General features: G+C 42.1%; 1 long non-coding RNA gene across 1 annotated transcript; it reads left to right on the forward strand.

Moving 5' to 3' along the window:
- The first annotated feature begins 1,865 nt into the window (after positions 1–1,865).
- On the forward strand, positions 1,866–3,000 carry LOC145307056 (uncharacterized). Its single transcript, XR_013875266.1, has 2 exons — positions 1,866–1,996; positions 2,875–3,000. It is a non-coding gene; the product is annotated as an uncharacterized LOC145307056 (long non-coding RNA).
- Positions 3,001–22,287: the final 19,287 nt, after the last annotated feature.

The following is a 22,287-nucleotide window of genomic DNA, read 5'->3' on the forward strand; positions in this document are numbered from 1 at the left end:
ACTTTTTCGTTTTAAAACTTTTTTTGAAATGGGTGGAGATAACCACTTCACCCACATTAAGTACCCCTAGAGGCTTCTAGGTGTGTAGCCGCTAGTATACGTATAAAGGTTATGTAATTCTCTATCCTATGCTAGTTGCCTTCCTCATGCCTTACTTCATTTCAACATTCTTGCAAGGGAAGGGTATACATAATTTTTGTCCATTGTCTTATCCCTTAAGATCCCTAGCCAGACTCTAATTATATTATCATTGTCCCATCTTATACCAACAATGAAATTAATTTTAGATTTATTTCTCTTGTCAGTTATACCTTATTCCTTTAATTATCCTATCCCTATACATATATACTAGCCCTAAGAGGTTTGATCAAACCAATTTTTTCTTATTTTAGATTTAAAAGAAAAATTGAAGAAGAAATAAATTGGGGTGGGGGAGAATTTTTTTTTTGAAGGGGGGGGGGGGTTGTCGACCCCACTATTTTAATTTTAGTTCCAAAAATAAATTCTTTTTTTTTTTGGGGGGGGGTAATTTTTAATTTTTTTTTTTGGGGGGGGGGTTGGGGGTGTCCCACCCCCCCAGAAAATAGTTATAAACCTTCCAGGGACCTATGAGAAGCTACCCTGTAAAGGAGAACCTGGTTCAGCAGTTAGCAAGATCCTTCGCTACAAAAAGACAGACATCGTTTTACTTTGTATATTAATTGAATAAGTTTAATTAAATCAAATTACTAAGAAATTTATATATTCACACCCATTTTTGATAGGAAGTATTTCTTATCAATATTGATTGGGCTTTTAATCAGCAGTTGGTAAGTTTCAGTCTTGAAATAAACATAAAAAAAAGGTAATGTAAGTTTTATGGATAATATAATTATATTTTGTGTCCATAAGGATCTCATGAATAGCCTAACATATATTGATAGATGTTAGGCTATTTGTTATTTTTATTTGTCAAGTTATTAAATTAAAATTATTTCTTATAAAATAAAATGATATTTATTTGTATGTTTGATAAGATCTCATGAATTGTTAACCCTTACAGATCGGGCCCCAATTCCCACCTTAATAGATCGAGGGGGGAAGGGTCATATTGACCCCCCCCTCTATCTCGGCTTCTGTTAAAGTTAAATATTAAAACAGCTGTAGAACGGCCAATTTTACAGCTTGGATGACCAAATTTTAGGACGAACTTTTATTTTTCATAACAAAAAAAATTACTTTTTCTGATCATCGCCGAAAAACCGCAAATAACAGAAACCGCCATTTTCGGCGGTTACGGCGGTAAAATGGCAGTTGGCAGCGCCAATTAATATTTTATCTGTTTTTTGTTGCTCAAGGATTTACCAAAAAAAATTATAGGTCTCTAGCTGTAATAGAAGCCAGGATATTCATGACATATGTCTGTAGTAAAAGCCGGACAAAAATCGGTCATAAAGTCGGTAAGGGAGCGGTCAGACGGTCATAACACCACTTTTCTTAGAAGGTCATTGATATCTTAGGATTCCCCAAAAAATTTTTAGGTTTCTACCTTGTACACAAAAGTCATAATGTAAAATTAAGATTTATTTAGATTTTTTTCTAAATTTTGTGCCACCTAACCGACTTTGACCGGACGCCATGACCGACACAGACCAGATATCCTTCTCTTGCTGACGTATAATTACTAAACTTAAAAAGTCATGAAGTCACAACTCTATCTTACCTACAAAAAAAATGAAATTGAAAAAACTAGTGGGGGGGGGGTCAATATGACCCCCCTCCCCCGATCTGTAAGAGTTAAACTGTTTTAAAAATCAGAAGAGAAGGTCAAGGGCAGGTTTTAGTATATTTCATATCCTTGACAAAAATTATCACAAATTTTATTTAGATTTCATCTGTTGAAGTATAGTTTGATAAGATGTCTAGTGCAGAACCTCCTCAAGATGAGGAGGCTGCTGTCAATGTAGTCAATGAATTGTTAGAAGATCTCATCAATTCTGTGGTAGAACTTAATGAGGTAAAGTTAATATAATCATTCAAAATTTAAGTTTTACTGTACATTTTATAATTAACAGTTGATATACTTAAACAATAAATTAGAATTTCTATTGTATTCAATTAAAGGACGCCTGCAAGAAATACCACGCTTTACCTGCTGAAAGACTGCCACAAGTAGACCCAATATCCAAAATTTAAAGCCTTCAGCTTCAATAACAAAAAAGTTCTAGGCATTTTAAAATAGCATTTTATGTACAATGAATATTTTGAAAGATTTCCAATGCTCATAAAAGAAAAAGCAATATTAAATTACGTCGCCTAGACACAAAATTATAACCTTATCTTTGTCAGAAACTTAGATTGCATGTAACTGATTACATTTTTATAATAAAAACACAACATTTCATAGTCAAAATCTATGAAAAATATTCGATTTAAATTGCATTTGTAAACGAAAATCATAGCGGAAACAAAAGGGTAAACTAATACAAGCTCAGCTGTGATTGGTTGCTTAGCTGATTCAGCCTTCTGATTGGCTACAGTACATTCGGTACAATGCAAGTTAAACTTAATTTTTTTTAATGATTTTGACTATAAAAATGGGTATTTTTATTGTAAAAATATAATTAGTTACTGGCAATCTAAATTTTTGACAAAAATAAGCTTATAATTTTGTTTCTAGACCATGTAGTTTAATTTCAAAATTTCTAACATTAGCATTAAAATTCTTTCAAATTTTCATTGTACATAAAATGTCATTTTAAAATGCATAGAACTTTTTTGTTATAGAAGCTGAAGGCTTCAAATTTAAGGTATTGGGTCTACCTGTGGCAGTCTTTCAGCAGTTAAAGCATGGTATTTCTTGCAGGCTTCCTTTAAATAGTAATTTATGTAAAGGAAAGAACAATTCCTGATGGCATGTCTGACCAAGTTGAAAATAGTGGACACTTGTCAAACTTTGATGCAGAGGAGGAAACATCAAATAAAGTATTTATAATAGTTATTTCTTGCATTGTATTATAAACAGCTTTCCGCGGATATAAAAATGTACAATTATGAGATTAAAACCAGTTATCTTAGCTCCAAGATGCCCAATGCACAGGCTAAATAAACTTGTTTTAATCTTATGATTGTACATTTTTATATTAATAGAAAACTGGATATAATAGGATGCTAGACAATGTTTTTTTGTATGGATAAGAACTGGTTCTAATCCACCGGATATTAATCGGTTTTGAATGAATACAGGATCTTAAAGGACAGATAGATGGATATAGTATTTAGCGAGTAAGAGAGAGAGAGAGAGAGAGAGAGAGAGAGAAAGATAAGCAAGCGAGAGAGATAGGAGAGGGACAAAGTACGATAGAGAGAGACAGAGAGGGAGAGAGAGAGAGAGAGAGAGAAAGAGAGAGAGAAAGAAAAAAAAGAGACAGAGAAAAGGAAAGAGAGAGCAGAAAGCGAGAAAGAGAGAGAGAGAGAGAGAGAGACAGAGAGAGAGACAGAAAGAGAGAGAGAGAAAGAGAGAGAGAGAAAGAGAAAGAGAGAGAGAGAAAGAGAGAGAAGGAGAGAGAGGGAAAATGACAAAGTACGATAGAAAGAGATAAAGAGGGAGAGAGAGAGAGAGAGAATGAGAGAGACACACAGAGAGAGAGAGAGAGAATGAGAGAGACACAGAGAGAGAAAGAGAGAAAAAAGAGGAGATAGACAGAGAAAAGGAGAGAGAGAAGAAAGCGAGAGAGAAAGAGACAGAGAGAAAGACAAAGTATGATAGAGAGAGATAGAAGGAGAGAGATAGAGAGAGAGACAGAAAGAGAGAGAAAGAGGGAGAGAGAGAGAGGGAATGAGAAAGAGAGAGAGAGAGAGAATACGAGAAAGAGAAAAAAAAAGAGGAGAGAGACAGAGAAAGAGAGAGAGACAGAGAGAGAGAAAAAAAGAGAGACAGAGAGAGAGAAAAAAAGAGAGAGAGAAAGAGAGAAAAAAAAGAGAGAGAGGATGCTGTGAGTATTGGTGCAAAAAATATGACGTAACAAAAAAATTAGCCAATGAGAGGCCACTATAAATTTTACTATTGCATTGGTCAATAACGACCTCTCATTGGCTATTTTTTTTTGTTACGTCATATTTTTTGCACCAATACTCACAGCATCGAGAGAGAGAGAATGCGAGAAGAAGACTGAGAAAGAATATGTGTGTGTGAGAGAGAGAGAGAGAGACAGAGAGAGAGAAAGAGAAAAAAAGAGGGGAGAGAAGAGAGAGAGAGATAAGCAGGCGAGAGATAGAAAGAGAGAATGTAAGAAAGAGACTGAAAAAGAATGTGAAAACGAGAGAAACAAAGAAAAAAGAGAGGAGGGAGACAGAGAAAAGGAGAGAGAAAAGAGAAGAGAGAGAGAGAAGTAAGCGAAAGAGAAAGAGACAGAAAAAGAGAGAGAGAGAATGACAGAGAGAGAGAAAGAGAGAGAGAGAGAGAGAGAGAAAGAGAGAGAATGCGAGAAAGAATATTAAAACGAGAGAGAGAGAGAGAGTGGGAGAGAGAAAGTGAGAGAGAGAAAGAGACATAGAGAGAGAAAAAATATGAATAAAATTATAATTGATAAGAATTATACTTCCTTTCATATTTTTCAAATAATAGAATAAACTAGCGACGATTTAGTCCAATAACAATCATTTTTATCAGGGATCTAAAGGGATAAGACAATGGCCGATAAATTGATGTACATCCCCAAGGATGATACAAAATATTACCCCTTCTGTAGATAAAAATTTGTGGTTGAAACGTTTGAACACTCAACTTTATAAACCAACCAATTAAAATTATCTCAAGTCCCCAAAACATATTTATAAACTTTGGTGACTAGTGTAATAAACAGCCCATTTTGGATTTTATATTTAGTTTCAGTTGAGTAAAACCAGTCGGTTGTTTTGCTTCCAATAAAGTTTGTCAATCTGTTTGTCTGTCTGTCTGTACCGGAGAATCTCGCTAACCGCTGAACCGATATTGTTATCCTTTACAGGGTAGCTTATGATATATCCTGGGAAGGTTTTTTTTGGTAAGGGTACCACCACCCTCCCAAGAGAAAACGCCTCTAGAAAAAATAACCCCCCACAAAAAAAAAAACTTTTTCAGTTCTTAAAAACTAAAATTGAAAATGGAGAGTTACTTACCCCACTTCAAGTGCCCCTAGATGTCTCTAGGGGCGTATTTTCTGGTGACGATTATAGAGTTGCTGCCCTTTCTAAGTCGTACCTAACTGTTATAGGAATCATCGAACAAAGTTTGAAAACAATAGGACAATTCTAACCTGTTTATATTAATCAAAAGAGCTAACTTTAACGAACGGACGTACGGACAGAATGACCCTAATTATAGAAAAGCTTTGCTTTTAAAATTTTTGATAATTTCTTATCAAAATTTTATTTGTAGAAATTAGTTCCACACCCAATAAATTTCAGCAAGTGTTGATATCATTTTTTTCAAGCTTTAACTTTTAATATTAATTGATTGATAAGGTATTGAGTCAAAAATAAGCTAAGGTATATATTTTAAAAGCGATTTTTTTCTATAATTAGGTATGTCACAAACAGTTACCTTTTTTTTTTGGACAATTTAAACAGGTTTAAATTGTCCTATATATTCCAAACTTTATATGGTGATTCCTGTAGTAGTTGGGTACAATTTAAAAAGCATACCAACTCTATAATTATTATCAAAATGTCCGTACGTCCATTTTAAACACGTTGATTTTAACAACTAATTTTTGGTGATTTTAATCTGATTTTTGGAATACTGATTCCTAAGACAACAAAGTTATAAAGTCTTAAAAATTGAAGTATGACCTTAAACAATATACTGTATTTAGGCAGTTTTTCTACAAATTTACTTACAATTTTGTTTCGACTTTTATGCATTTTCATTCATATTATTCAGTTCTGACACTCTACAAGTGTTAATGTTCATTTGTCCAACCGTTTTAGAGATTTGCTTTTATGGATGTTGTCATCCTTGTTATGTATATAAGTTATGTAATATAAAAAAAGTTCATGTCAAAAAAGTAAAAAATGGACGTATGGACTTTCTGGTAACTATTATAAAGTTGCTGAGCTTTCTAATTCGTTGAACGCCCCCCCCCCCTCTCCGGTTTTTTCTATCTCATTTTCTGTGTGTGAAAGATAAAAAGCCCAAACTGCGTGACTTTTTAAGTAAGGGTATAACACATAACTGAGAGTTAGATCTTTTTTCATCCTGGCGGGCACAGGATGCCAGCAAACCTGGCAGGGTCATCCAGGAAAAAAGCAAAAATATGTTTTGACTTAAACAAAGCATTTTATCTTACCAAAATACTAAAATAACCTCCAGTAGTACATCCTTGTATTAAATACAGGTGTTCAAGTCCATTTCAGGTTCCAGGTATAATCCTGCAGGTCCAAACAGACGGACCAATCCTAATTATAGAAAAGCTTCGCCTTTAAAAAGTAGAACAATGCCTGTTCATCTGTATGTTTCTTTTGATGAATATTCAGATTGTAAGATGATTTTAAAGAAACTTGTAAATTCAGATTCTTATTGTATAAAGAATAGTTCTCCCTCCCGGGAGATTTCGACAACAGAAAATATGTTAAAATTGTGGTAAGACGGCAGTATACGGACAAGCCTTTCATAGAGTTGCTATGCCGCGGCTTATCAAATTACAACCCTAAGTTAATCCTATTATCACCATTTCACCCTGCCCCTCCGGGGCCTTGCCGACATATCACAAGCAGCGGTCAAATTGGACATCTCTGATAGTGGGAGGGGCACGGCCCCTCTACAACCCCAAGCCCTAGTCACCTGCCTTGCCAGGGGATGTCTACATCCCCCTTGCCGCAGCCGGACCTTACCCTTTCTCTGCCATCACCTGCCTACCCCAAGGAGGTAGCCTTCCCTCCTACCTTTGCGCCTGTGGACACAGCCCCCCAGCTCAAAGGAACCCATCACCAGCTACCCCTCATCATCTATTATTATACTTCTATTTGCTATATAAACCTGTATATCTTTTGTAATGGATCAGTTCAAAATATATCCTTTAATCAGTAACTCCTTGTAGTTATTTATTGGTAGGATCTTCAAGGCTAGGGGCTCGTTTGAATCGAACTCGCGACTGTAGGTTGAAACGCTTCAACTTACCACAACTTGGTGTCAGCGTGTTTCAATCGAGCCCTGCTAAAACTAGCCGATTCTACCTCTGGCCGAGGGATTGGACCCTTTTGCAAGTAAGGGGACAGTCAACTGACAACTTTAGAAGCACTCCTGGCCGAGAGATTGGACCCTTTTGCAAGTAAGGGGACAGTCAACTGACATCCAACAAGAAGTCAAGAAGCCAACTGACCCGAGAAACGGCCTTTTTAGGCCACTTTTTATCATTTTTGAATGCACCACGTAGGTATTTTTACCTACTGCGGGTAAATTTTTGCCTGCTGAACGCACCACACGGCACCCTTAGTGACCGTCCAAGCCGCTTTGCGGATTCATCCTACGCTTGCTGAACGCCTTATCGTCTAGGCCAGCAAAGGTAGGACCCACTAATGGGGCACTTCCGCCAATTTTGCGGGTTTGATAAGTGTCTGACAACCTGATTCTAGGACTCAAAGGACCAAAGGTCTAGACACAACTGTAGCTGAAAGCCTCGTCCCCAAGCAGTTACACTAGCTGACACTCCTAAAAGCTTGGAGAATGCTAGCATAGTTGTAGTCGCCTCCTGCGAGTATCAACGGACTAAAGGTCCAGACGCAACTGTAGCTGAAAGCCTTGTTCCCGAGCAGTTACACTAGCCAACACTCCTAAAAGCAGGGAGAATGCTAGCATAGTTGCAGTCGCCTCCTGCGAGAAACAACCTAGAGGGGAGTCTTGAATAGAAACAACCACATTTGCCGCAATGTTTTGCGATTACGCTTAGGAAGGAGCATATGAACGCATTGTCGGAAGTGTGGGGCACCCTCTACGGGGTGTAACAACTGTGCTTAGGAAGGAGCATAAGTATTGCATCACAGAGGTGTCCATCATTTGCCACACTGTTGGGTAGTCACGATTGGGGTGATACTGCAGTGTTGGGAGTGTTGTCCACGTACTTTTCCGCAATTACTGGGGAATTGTACACCACTTAGTACAACATTTGCCACACCGCTGGGTAGCTGCGATAGGGGCACTGCCGTGGTGATTGGAAGTGTTAGCCCATACGATTCGAGCGGGTTCTAACTTGGCACGTGCAGCTGGGAACAAGCCCCAGGGCACGAGTAGGCCAGACCCATGAGATAGAGTGTTGCGTAACTGGTCTTCCCCCACCGAGAATCTACGAGACCAGGCGAGCCTCCAGAGCTGCGGAGAGCAGCGAAATCTAACGGAGAACCGCGGAGAGCGGCGAATTCTAACGGAGAATCGTGTGTTAGACGGCTGAAACATGCCCACTGACTGGCTGAAACATGCCCACTGACTGGCCGAAGCCGGCCAAATAGCTGCGAACTGGCAACGTGTCGGCTGGGACAAGCCCCAGGACACCCAGGCCAAACCTACGAGACGGACAGCTGCATAGCTGGTCTCCCTGAGAAGGCAATGTGTGGCTGCGAAGCTCCAGCACACAAGTAAGGCCTACCACTGCGACGGATAGCAGAACTCGAACCCAAGGCGTGGCAGGACGGGACATTCCCTGCCGCCACCTCTCTGGATTCAATCCCACGGCGCTGCAGGACGGGACATTCCCTGCCGCCACCTCTCTGGATCCGAACCCACGGCGCTGCAGGACGGGACATTCCCTGCCGCCACCTCTCTGGATTCGAACCCACGGCGCTGCAGGACGGGACATTCCCTGCCGCCACCACCTGGATTCCAACCCGCGGTGCTGCAGGACGGGACATGCCCTGCCGCCACCACTTCAGATACGAACCACCGGCGCTAGCAGGACGGGTATTCCCTGCCGCCGCTGCTTCTAAAACCCAACTGTGTCGCTGGAACCAGCCCAGGACACAACCTACCGGCGCTTGCAGGACGGGCATTCCCTGCTGCCACCACTTCAAGAATCAGCTTCTAGAGCTCTGTGCCCCCACCATGGTAAGAGAGGGCATCATAGCTGCGGCCCAGCCGCAGAGGAAATTCCGTGCAGGTCAAGCACGTGCAGGTCAACGCAATGATAGATCCCGGCAACCGTATGCCCGGGTCTGCAGTAATTTCCGAGTCCCTCATGCACTCAATGGGCGTGCAGAGGCTACTGATTCCAACACGTACGCATATCATCACTGCCAATGAAAGGGGGCAGCCCCTCCAGGTACTTGGCGAACTAAGCGAGCTCTATATGGCGGTGAGCCTGTGGTCAGGAATCTCCCGTGCCCACTGAGCTTAGGGGGGGTCTTTCTGTGTGAGTTCGGAACTAGGCTTTGTTTCGACATGCAGACCCCCTGCCTGTGGGTGCGTGGGGAGTTTATCCCCCTCCACGGTGCCCTAGTGGACCGCGAGACCGCCAAGAGAGAGTTAAGCTACGAGGGGCCCCCAGAGGCCGAACCCGTCAAGTCGCGGCCAGCTAAATCCGGGACCAGGCCCGTCAAGTCGCGGCCTGATGCCCCCGGTGCCGCGCTTGGCCAGCAGAGTACAGCCACCCACGGAACCGAACCTGTCAAGTCGCGGTCAAGTCCGGGACCAGGCCCGTCAAGTCGCGGCCAGTCTCTGCCCAGTCCGAGCCCGTCAAAGCGCGGCCGGACGCCCCTGGTGCCAGGCCCGTCAAGTCGCGGCTGGCCACCACCGAGCCCGAGTCTGCCAAGCAGCGGCCGGTCTCCGCCCAGTCCGAGCCCATCAAATCGCGGCCGGACGCCCCTGGTGCCAGGCCCGTCAAGTCGCGGCTGGCCACCACAGAGCCCGAGTCTGCCAAGTCACGACCAGGTGTTCCCGGTGCCGAGCCCGTCCAATTACGGTCGGCCAACCGTGACGACACGGAACATGAACTGAGCCACAAGGAGCTGCTGCCGGGCCTGAAGCCAGACTCATCCCATGTCGGTGAGCGCGGAACCCACCGGGTGGACACAGCCCTCACCGCCAGCAAGGGAACCAACCTGTCGGCTGTGACCCTCCTACCTGTACCAGACACGGCCGCAGGAGAATCACCCACAGCCTTCCCGGAGAACGATTGCCTCCCAGAAGCCTCCCCGACTGAGGATACTGTCATCAACGGCCAACCGTGTCCCCCCGGATCCATCCCTGAGTGCTCCTACCAAGCCGAGCCCGTCAAGTTGCGGCCGGCTTCGCACACCTTGAACGCCGTGTTCCCCTTGCACAGGCACGCGGCCCCGCTGATCACGGCCAAGCAAGTCACCCTACCGGCCCGCAGCCTCACGATGGTCTCCGTCCAACTACTTGGCCGACACTTTCAGGCCGCAATCCGCTTGGCTGCCCCAGCGCAGCAGGTTGGGGAGCACTACCTCCCACTGGATGCTGGCCTTCCTGTGGATAGGAAGCTAGTCAAGCCTGATGTTCTGGGGGTTTCCACCAATCTACCCCAACGCCTACATGCCAGGGAAGAACCTGTAGGACTCCAGGCGGACCTGGAGCTGGACAAGACTGAATTCTGGGAGACAGACCCCATGCTAAAGATGGGGGGACCAAGCGCTCCAGAACAATGCCAGGACATCAACTACCCTTTTAACCCAGGAGGATGGAAGCTTCAGCCCAACACAGCCCAGGGCCGTAGGAAGAGGCCATCACCCAGCACTAGGAGTAAGGGGGAGCCAACCCCCCTGAGGAGAGTCCAGGCCCCCACAGGATCAAGGCCTGGGGAGGACCCCTACCACAAGCCTCAGGACTGCCCGCCGGGGAAGCTACCTGTAACATGGACCCCGTACGGTAGGGTTGCCCCTGGAGGCCCCGTTGCAACCATGTCCTTTCACTCGGACCTGTCACTACCTGGTCACCTGGCCCAGCTTATCGCCGGCCTTGGGCACACGAGACGTCCCACTGTGCAGCAAGAAGTCAGGGATGGCCAGCTTGGGACCCTCAACCACCTGGCATCAATGACCACCGCCTGGCTGCCGGTCATCGTATTGTTAATGTTGAGTGGTTGTACCTGGCTCTTACCCCTACATCTCTCAATATTCTTACAAATGTTCACTCAGATTGGAAAGTCAGCGATTGAGTACAGCAGCAGAGGTACATGGCAGCGTAGGAGAGTCCAGGCATCCAGCCCGTTGTCATATCCGGTGCCATCACAGAGACCCAGAAGATCCCCTGACCAAGGCTCAGGGGGTTCGAACCCATGCCAGAGAATTGGTTGCCTACAAGAGAGGTACCAGACCCCCAGGACGGGCCAGAGGCCACCAGAGGTTGAGCACCAGGCCGGCCCCATGCAGCTGCCGGCCATTGCAGCATCTCAACCTGCCCTGACCCATGTCACCACCAAGGAGAAGAGAAGGACAACGAACGTTGACGCCACGGAGAGACCAGACCTACCGTACGAGCCAAGGGAAGAAGTGACCACCATTGCCCCCAGGAAACCAGCCTTGGGGCTCTGCCAGAAGTCGGAGACCCTGCTGGGACGCTGGGGCCCCAGCCAGATGAACCGAAGGAGACTTTAGCTGAAGCCACCACCCCCAGCTGTGGACTGGGTCAGAGGTGCAAGGGGATAGCAGCACACCACTCCCCAAGAGGCCTAGAGGCCCCTGTGAGAGGACTGGCCACCTGCCTCTGCACAGACCCAGTAGCAACCAACCTGCCTGTTCCTGGGAAGGATTCACAAAGTCTACCCTCGACTGCCAACGAGGGGTCACCTCTAGCCAGACACCCCTGTCCAAGGCCAGCCAAGAAGAACTTGCCAGCCAGGGGAGACCTTCCACAACCTACGCCTCCAGCTGAGAATGTGTGGGAACCAGGAATACCGACATCAGCCACCTCCAGCAAACTGGAAGAAGCTGCCTGGGGAGAGCTCAGGATGCGATACCTTTAGTCTCCTCACAGCAGGGACTGGGGAGCTGTCTGCCCAGATAACGGCCAGATCCCCGCCGGACCTCCAGACCGGCGCTGATCCCCGACACAGAGAGCTGGCCTACCCCTACACTGAAGATCTAACTGCCAGTCTCCTACCTGCCCCTGTCCACGACAACCCTAGGGGAGACATGGTGGCCGCCAAACTGCCACCACCACCTGCCAGCGTGGTCCGAGACCCTGGAAGCTGGATACTCCTGGACCAGTCCAATGGTGGAACGGTTGCGGCAACCTTACCAGCTAGCAGTCAACTTGGAACCACGAACCAACTGCCCCTGTACCAACCAGCCGAAGTCACTGTCCTGCCACTGCCAGCTGTGAACAGGAGTCTGACCAGCAACCCTACAGGAGGAGGAGAGCAGTCGGGACCTGCGCCTGCACCGCCAACTGGCGCTATATGTAATCCCACAGACGAACTAGAGTTTGAGATACCTGAGGACCGGACCAACCACCCTGGAGGAGAAGAAGAGAACCTGACCAGCCAACCTGCAGAACTGGGAACAGTTCCTCCGGCGCTACCCACTGACGCAATATGGAACCCAGATGCCGACATGGAGCCTCTGCCAGCCAACAGCGAGTCCCCAGGACGAGAAGCAGCCACTGAGATGGAAGTAGTGGCCCCCGAGGACAAAGCGGAAGCGATGTGCCCCCTTAAGATGACAGCCATCCCCATACGGGTAGGAGCCAAGAGGCCAAGCAACCTGGACAAGACAGGCGCCCCCATGGAGTTCTACGCGCCTACTACCATCGTTGTCCCTCCTCTAGGAGCCTCTAGAGTGAGCCTGGGTCGCCGTGTCCAGCTGCCAGCCAAGACAGAGATAGTTCTCCAGACAAGGCCTAACTTCCAGCGTCGAGGCCTGACCGTCGCCAACCCTCAGCTGGGAGCCAACCGGGAGTTGACCATGCTGATATCCAACCACAGTCAGACCGAGCAACGAGTTTCCCGAGGGGCCTGTGTAGCCCGAGCTGTCCTACACCGCGCTGTGCCCCAGGGAGAATCTGCCGTCCCCCACGGTTCAAGGCCTGATGTCCTGGTGGTCCCGCAGCCCTTGAAGGGGAGGATGTGGTAAGTCGGCAGTATACGGACAAGCCTTTCATAGAGTTGCTATGCCGCGGCTTATCAAATTACAACCCAAAGTTAATCCTATTATCACCATTTCACCCTGCCCCTCCGGGGCCTTGCCGACATATCACAAGCAGCGGTCAAATTGGACATCTCTGATAGTGGGAGGGGCACGGCCCCTCTACAACCCCAAGCCCCAGTCACCTGCCTTGCCAGGGGATGTCTACATCCCCCTTGCCGCAGCCGGACCTTCCCCTTTCTCTGCCATCACCTGCCTACCCCAAGGAGGTAGCCTTCCCTCCTACCTTTGCGCCTGTGGACACAGCCCCCCAGCTCAAAGGAACCCATCACCAGCTACCCCTCATCATCTATTATTATACTTCTATTTGCTATATAAACCTGTATATCTTTTGTAATGGATCAGTTCAAAATATATCCTTTAATCAGTACTCCTTGTAGTTATTTATTGGTAGGATCTTCAAGGCTAGGGGCTCGTTTGAATCAAACTCGCGACTGTAGGTTGAAACGCTTCAACTTACCACAAAATGTCAAATATGCATGTAAATAAATCTATGTGCAATCAAACGAATAAGAAAAACATTGGAGGTAGAATAAGTAAAAAAAGTAACTAAAAATAAAGATTATTGTATATTCATTTAACAACATTATGTCGTTTATTCTTGGACCAAACGGACATATAAAAGAAATTTGATAAAAATAGTGAGTTTTATGTATGGAAATAAAATTTATTAATAGATTTACACATTTTATAAATGATCAAATTCTATAAATATTCAATGACTAATATTGTTAAATCTCATAGATTAAAAGTCAACTAGAAATTATTTTATATGACTTTTCCCTCCACAGAGATATTTTAGTTTTTCTTTTTAAACAATATAATATAAATTTATAGTGTAGGAGGGTTGACCAAAGAAGATAAAGTATAGAATAGAATCCAGGTAGAAGATTCTGCCTGGCTAGCCTGAAATAAAATTGGACCATTTGAAAGACCAAAACGGCTACAAGGCTTTTAGTAAATAACATGATTTCAGTAATTATTCAGAAAAAATATTCAAAATAAATTCCTATTCCAATAATTTACTAAAAGCCTTGTAGCCAAGCTTCCAGCTTTATCTTCCCTATTCACAATGGATTAAAAAGGAATTTGATGTGCATTTAAGCCTTAAAAAATTTAATTATGTAAGAAAATTTACAAAAAATATTGGTCTCGGTATTTATATTATAAAACTAGGTTGTGCTCTTATGTATGTTTTTAAACAGCTGATTTATACATGATAGCAACTACATACATACATTAACTTGTGGTAGGGGGGGAGGGGGGAAGAAGGGGCTGTACCCATTTAACTGTCCCTTGAAAATTACAAATGTGGTCAATCGTACTTACCAAAATTAAAACAACATATTGTTAAGTAACTTTTCATCTTTGTCTAAATCGACCAAGCAGCTAATACTGTCTCACTTCAATAAGAGGTGTATATCATAGGTGTTAGTCTTAATCAGATACTTATGTTTAAGGGTTAATAATTACCTTCTGAATGCTTAAAATTATTCTAAATAGTTCTAAAGTCAAGCGTGTTACACTACAATACATTATTTTAAATCATGAAGATCAAATAAATTTTTAATAGTATATATTAGATTTTGATAAAAATTAGATTTTGTCCAACTAGTCATTGTGATTTGTACTTCAACATTATTGTCTTTAATGCGCAAGTCAAAGATTCCTTCAAATTTCCCAGAAATTTTTAGGGTTTTCACTTCTATTCCTCCTTATTCTATGGGGTTGACTTACCCCTTACTCCCTACCCCTCACCCTAGAGACCTTTAGGGGGATAGCTGCTAGAATATGATATAGTCTTAAAGGGACTGTAAAGGTAAATTTTTCTCATCTTAATATCAAATCTTAACATTAACTCATTCATAATATCTCACAGATAGAGCAAAAGGCGCTTTTGTTTGATTAAAAAACGGCTTTTTCCAACGATTTTTATAAGGTAAAGGGAAAGGAAGAAATTTTCCGTATTATATAAAATGTGCATTAAATTGCTTTTTTTCCCATTATAAAATTAAACTTTTTCACATAGTTCTTGATTTTTCCTAGCGGTTAAGCTGACTTTTAACATAATCCTTGCTTTAAACCAATGCAATGTATAGTTACTTAGAAATTGATAAAATAAGCAATATTTTTTATTGAAAACCAAATACAATAACAAAGCTAGAAACAGGTTTTTTATTAGTATTCAATTAACTTAAGATGGCTCATCTCTCGCCCACCTTTAATTACAAATTTGTAAATAATAAAGACGCAATATTTCTTTATAAACAGTCTAATAAAAGTGTAAACTAATTCTCCAAAGAGGGTTATTTATTGTCCAACACAATAAATAAGGATATTATTATTTTAAATAACCTATGAGATTCAACCCTTTGTAGACAGTGAGGTATTTTTTTGTCAATAATACGAATTTAAAATAGGTGTTTATTACCTAAGTACTACGTTATAAAAAAAAACTAATTGGCAATTTTATATCATAAAATAAATCCTTAACAGTAAGTAAATTGTTTCAACTATATATGACAAGTTAAATTTCCTTACAAACATTATAAGAAACAAAAACGTTCAGATTTTCCTTGTTTTTTTCCTTTTTCCCTCCCAAAATACCATAAAATCAAGGAATTATTCCTGGATATTTTTGTTAATAGGACATTTTTGGTTGATCAGTGTAGTGAAATGTGCTTAGAAAATGTTAAGATTTGATAATAAGATGAGAAATTTTTACGTTCACACTCCCTTTAAAGTTTTGTAATAAGATTTGAATATTATTTTCTTGTCTTTGAAAATTGAGTAAAGAAATTTCTGAGTTTCACATAACACGGTAATACTATGTATTAACAATTTTTCTTAATAATAATACATAAAATTATCATTGATAATTATCATTCTATTAAGAATTTATGTATAAAATATTATTGAAAGATAGAGGGCTATGATTAACTTTTTAAATGGATAATGGGTATGACATATAGCTGAAAATGAAATTTTTTTTCGTATCTCTGAAATCTTACTGCTTTGTACTATAGACAATATAAATGGGGGGAGGGGGGGTTGGGGGTGATATCAACAATATAATTTTTTTTTGTATTTAGATTAAATAAGAAGTAAAAACTAAATTTTGTGGGCGGTCGACCACCCTCAATTTAGATTTTAGTTTTAAAAGAAAATGAAATTTTTTTGGGGGGATGGGTATTTTCCTTTTTTCTGTGGGGTTGGGGTTGTCCCACCCCCCAAGAAAATAGATTTAAACAATCACAGGACCAGAAGGTATATGACCTAAAAGAGTAGAGCCCAATCGGTTCAGCTTCAGACATACAGACAATCATACAGTCAGACAGACAGCATTCTACTTTGTATAATATGTAATAATTATTACAGATGGAGAAGGATCCTGGTGGATCCACTGAGAAGAGTGCTGTGTGGATGCAAGTGACAAAGGAGCTAAATGAAAGATTAGATCAGAAATCTTTACAGGTACACTCTTCAAATTATATAACTGTCATCCACAATTTTTATCTAAAATGCAAAGATTTAACCCTTAACGGTCGGAGGGGGCGGGGGGGGGGGATGTTCAACCCCTTCCGTTTTTTTCTATCTCATTTTCTGTGTGTGAAAGAAAAAGAGCCCAAACTGTGTGACTTTATAAGTTTGGGTATGACACATAACTGAGAGTTGGAATTTTTTTAATATCTCCATCCTGGCGGGCACAGGATGTCAGAAAACCTGGCAGGGTCACCCAAGTAAAGAGCAAAAATATTTTTTTTGACCTAAACAAAGCATTTTATCTTACTAAAATATTAAAATATCCCTTACTGACACATTTTCATATGAAATACAGTTGTTCAAGTCAATTTCAGGTTCCAGGTATGATCCTGCAGGTCCTGATCCTCCAGGTCTCCAGAAATCTTTAAAAGGCTCCTGCGGCTGCAATTTATGACTTAGTGACGTTAAATTTTAAACTTAAGCTTTTCTTACATGCCTACATAAAAATAAGAGTATTACAGCCGTTTGAAATTTTTAAGTAAAAAAGGACCTAAAAATAAAAGGGTGAAGAAAGCGAAAATTGACTTTGACTTACTTAAGGTCGGAAATTCATTATCAATCAGTAGACTTGCACAAAAATTTTTAGCCCTCTAGCTTTAATAAGAACTGCGATAATATGGGGGGCGTTGAACGCCTCCCTACCCGAATGATTTAGGTGCAGCAAGGGGCCCGACTGTTAAGGGTTGAAATAATTCATTGAAATTTTAATGAAATATAGTATGTGTTATCTTGATAAAAGATTTTAATTAATGTTTTTACTTTTTTTATGCAGAAAAAATTGTGTTACTAAGTTCTTTATTTAGAGAAACTCCTTATTTTTTTGTTAATAAGCTTAAGATATCCTTCAATAACTTCCAACCACCAGAATCTCATAGCTTTTAAGGTCTGAACTTCTTTTGATGGTAAGGGGTGACTTAAACTTATCTTTGGATTATACAACACAAATATAATCAATGCAAGTTCTATTCAAAAATACTAAAAGAAAAATCTGGATAGTCTTTAGAATGTATAATGTAAAACTAAGGATGTTTATCAACATGATTTTTTTTAGCAGAAATTGTCTCCAAAGAAAGGTGTTGTTAGATATGAATCATCTATTGAGTTGGTATCAATCCCAGCAGAAGAGCAAGTTGACTGTGTAGAGGTATATACAAAATTTTTATTAGCAAAGCTACTCTATAATTTGAAATGTCTGTCTGTCTGTATGTCTGAAAAGTTTTCGGGGAAATGTGAGTTTCTCAGCTCTTTCAAAAGCTGTTTCTTGTCAAGATTTCTATCAATATGGAGTCACACCCCACCCGAAGGTGTGTTAGGTTAGAAAAAACACCCCGCAGAAACGGTTTACACAGGATGTATTGGGACCTTGTTCAGAACATGCTTTCCCTAAATTGAGTTAGTACCTTCCCATAGTAGAAAATTTTAAAATTACTCTTGGTGATCAAATTTTACTTTTATTTTTAGACCACCTTCACCTAACCTGCTTTATTGTCTTATTTTGTCTTTCATGATAATCAAGCAAATTCGTCCACATTACAGTTAAACTAACAGATATTGGAGCTTTCTAAAAAGGTCTCTAACATTTTTCTAGCTCTAATACTTTTTGAGATAGCTTATTTCAAAGTATTGTTGTAAAATCATCTCTTACACAGCAAAAAGTTAATAAAAAATTAGTTATTTTAGAGAAAATTACAAGTATCTTCATGTAAATCTCTCTAATTTTGCTCCAAATTTACCAAATTGGAAAGTTAAGGTGCCTAAAACTATCTACATTCAATGGACAATCCAAATCCACACTTATTGAGACTTTATAAGTCAACAGGAGAAGGCTAAAATGTAATATCAAAGAAACAAATGTAATTTAATTTTAATTATAAATCACTTTTAAGGCATTTTAATAATGTAAAATGTGTTTTAAGGTACAATAAACTCATAATTGATTATAATTTATTATTTTTAAAAATCTCAGTATTAGTTTAGAGTACCTAATAGTGTATATTAACAAAAAAAATGTGGCTTAAGAATAAATTGTTTCTTTTATTATATATGAGATCATCCATGAAAGTCTTTAAAAATACTATGATTTCTTATTTAAGGTGGCAAAAACTAATTTTGTTTCATAAGGTTATAAAAAATTTAAAAAGCCAATCAATTATTCTTAGAAAAAATTACTAGAATTAGTAGATTACATTTGTAAACTGCTTGGAAATGCTTAAAATTCTAACAAATTTTTTGTTTATTTTCAATGATTATGTCTATTTTTCTTAAGCTATGTTTCTATTGGTGGTTCAAATATCATATGATTGTGTTTTATTGGCTTTCTCATTACAAAGTGACAACTTTATACACCATAACTTATCTTAAAATCCTTGCTAAAGTCGATTAAATTTCAATTTATTTAAATAAACAGCAAATATTTTTTTCTTTAGCATTTTTAAAATTCACTTCATCATGCTCCTGTTGACTTATAAAAGTCTTAAAAAGTGTGGATTTGGATTGTCCATTGAATGTAGATAGTTTTAGGCACCTTAACTGTCCAATTTGGTCAATTTGGAGCAATATTAGAGAGATTTACATGAAGATACTTGAAATTTTTTCTAAAATAACTAATTTTATATTTCAACTTTTTGCTGTATAAAAGATGATTTTACAGCAATACTTTGAAATAAGATATCTCAAAAAGTATTAGAGCTAGAAAAATGTTAGAGACCTTTTTAGAAAGCTCCAATATCTGTCATTTCAACTGCAATGTGAGCGAATTAGCATGATAAACATGAAAGGCAAAATAAGACAATAAAGCAGGTTAGGTGAAGGTAGTCTAAAAATGAAAGTAATATTTGATCACCAAAAGTAATTTTAAAATTTTCTACTATGGGAAGGTACTAACTCAGTTTAGGGAAAGTATGTTCTGAACTCACCATAAGGTCCCAGTACATCCTGTGTAAACCGTTTCTGCGTTTTTTTTTTCTAACCTAACACGCCTTCGGGTGGGGTGTGGAGTGTATTAGGACAACGAACGTTGACGCCACGGAGAGACCAGACCTACCGTACGAGCCAAGGGAAGAAGTGACCACCATTGCCCCCAGGAAACCAGCCAATGGGGCTCTGCCGGAAGTCGGAGACCCTGCTGGGACGCTGGGGCCCCAGCCAGATGAACCGAAGGAGACTTTAGCTGAAGCCACCACCCCCAGCTGTGGACTGGGTCAGAGGTGCAAGGGGATAGCAGCACACCACTCCCCAAGAGGCCTAGAGGCCCCTGTGAGAGGACTGGCCACCTGCCTCTGCACAGACCCAGTAGCAACCAACCTGCCTGTTCCTGGGAAGGATTCACAAAGTCTACCCTCGACTGCCAACGAGGGGTCACCTCTAGCCAGACACCCCTGTCCAAGGCCAGCCAAGAAGAACTTGCCAGCCAGGGGAGACCTTCCACAACCTACGCCTCCAGCTGAGAATGTGTGGGAACCAGGAATACCGACATCAGCCACCTCCAGCAAACTGGAAGAAGCTGCCTGGGGAGAGCTCAGGATGCGATACCTTTAGTCTCCTCACAGCAGGGACTGGGGAGCTGTCTGCCCAGATAACAGCCAGATCCCCGCCGGACCTCCAGACCGGCGCTGATCCCCGACACAGAGAGCTGGCCTACCCCTACACTGAAGATCTAACTGCCAGTCTCCTACCTGCCCCTGTCCACGACAACCCTAGGGGAGACATGGTGGCCGCCAAACTGCCACCACCACCTGCCAGCGTGGTCCGAGACCCTGGAAGCTGGATACTCCTGGACCAGTCCAATGGTGGAACGGTTGCGGCAACCTTACCAGCTAGCAGTCAACTTGGAACCACGAACCAACTGCCCCTGTACCAACCAGCCGAAGTCACTGTCCTGCCACTGCCAGCTGTGAACAGGAGTCTGACCAGCAACCCTACAGGAGGAGGAGAGCAGTCGGGACCTGCGCCTGCACTGCCAACTGGCGCTATATGTAATCCCACAGACGAACTAGAGTTTGAGATACCTGAGGACCGGACCAACCACCCTGGAGGAGAAGAAGAGAACCTGACCAGCCAACCTGCAGAACTGGGAACAGTTCCTCTGGCGCTACCCACTGACGCAATATGGAACCCAGATGCCGACATGGAGCCTCTGCCAGCCAACAGCGAGTCCCCAGGACGAGAAGCAGCCACTGAGATGGAAGTAGTGGCCCCCGAGGACAAAGCGGAAGCGATGTGCCCCCTTAAGATGACAGCCATCCCCATACGGGTAGGAGCCAAGAGGCCAAGCAACCTGGACAAGACAGGCGCCCCCATGGAGTTCTACGCGCCTACTACCATCGTTGTCCCTCCTCTAGGAGCCTCTAGAGTGAGCCTGGGTCGCCGTGTCCAGCTGCCAGCCAAGACAGAGATAGTTCTCCAGACAAGGCCTAACTTCCAGCGTCGAGGCCTGACCGTCGCCAACCCTCAGCTGGGAGCCAACCGGGAGTTGACCATGCTGATATCCAACCACAGTCAGACCGAGCAACGAGTTTCCCGAGGGGCCTGTGTAGCCCGAGCTGTCCTACACCGCGCTGTGCCCCAGGGAGAATCTGCCGTCCCCCACGGTTCAAGGCCTGATGTCCTGGTGGTCCCGCAGCCCTTGAAGGGGAGGATGTGGTAAGACGGCAGTATACGGACAAGCCTTTCATAGAGTTGCTATGCCGCGGCTTATCAAATTACAACCCAAAGTTAATCCTATTATCACCATTTCACCCTGCCCCTCCGGGGCCTTGCCGACATATCACAAGCAGCGGTCAAATTGGACATCTCTGATAGTGGGAGGGGCATGGCCCCTCTACAACCCCAAGCCCCAGTCACCTGCCTTGCCAGGGGATGTCTACATCCCCCTTGCCGCAGCCGGACCTTCCCCTTTCTCTGCCATCACCTGCCTACCCCAAGGAGGTAGCCTTCCCTCCTACCTTTGCGCCTGTGGACACAGCCCCCCAGCTCAAAGGAACCCATCACCAGCTACCCCTCATCATCTATTATTATACTTCTATTTGCTATATAAACCTGTATATCTTTTGTAATGGATCAGTTCAAAATATATCCTTTAATCAGTACTCCTTGTAGTTATTTATTGGTAGGATCTTCAAGGCTAGGGGCTCGTTTGAATCAAACTCGCGACTGTAGGTTGAAACGCTTCAACTTACCACAAAATGTCAAATATGTATGTAAATAAATCTATGTGCAATCAAACGAATAAGAAAAACATTGGAGGTAGAATAAGTAAAAAAAGTAACTAAAAATAAAGATTATTGTATATTCATTTAACAACATTATGTCGTTTATTCTTGGACCAAACGGACATATAAAAGAAATTTGATAAAAATAGTGAGTTTTATGTATGGAAATAAAATTTATTAATAGATTTACACATTTTATAAATGATCAAATTCTATAAATATTCAATGACTAATATTGTTAAATCTCATAGATTAAAAGTCAACTAGAAATTATTTTATATGACTTTTCCCTCCACAGAGATATTTTAGTTTTTCTTTTTAAACAATATAATATAAATTTATAGTGTAGGAGGGTTGACCAAAGAAGATAAAGTATAGAATAGAATCCAGGTAGAAGATTCTGCCTGGCTAGCCTGAAATAAAA

This window comes from Acartia tonsa, chromosome 15, assembly GCF_053477335.1.
Source record: "Acartia tonsa isolate MP-2025a chromosome 15, ASM5347733v1, whole genome shotgun sequence".
Taxonomy (NCBI): Eukaryota; Metazoa; Arthropoda; class Copepoda; order Calanoida; family Acartiidae; genus Acartia; species Acartia tonsa.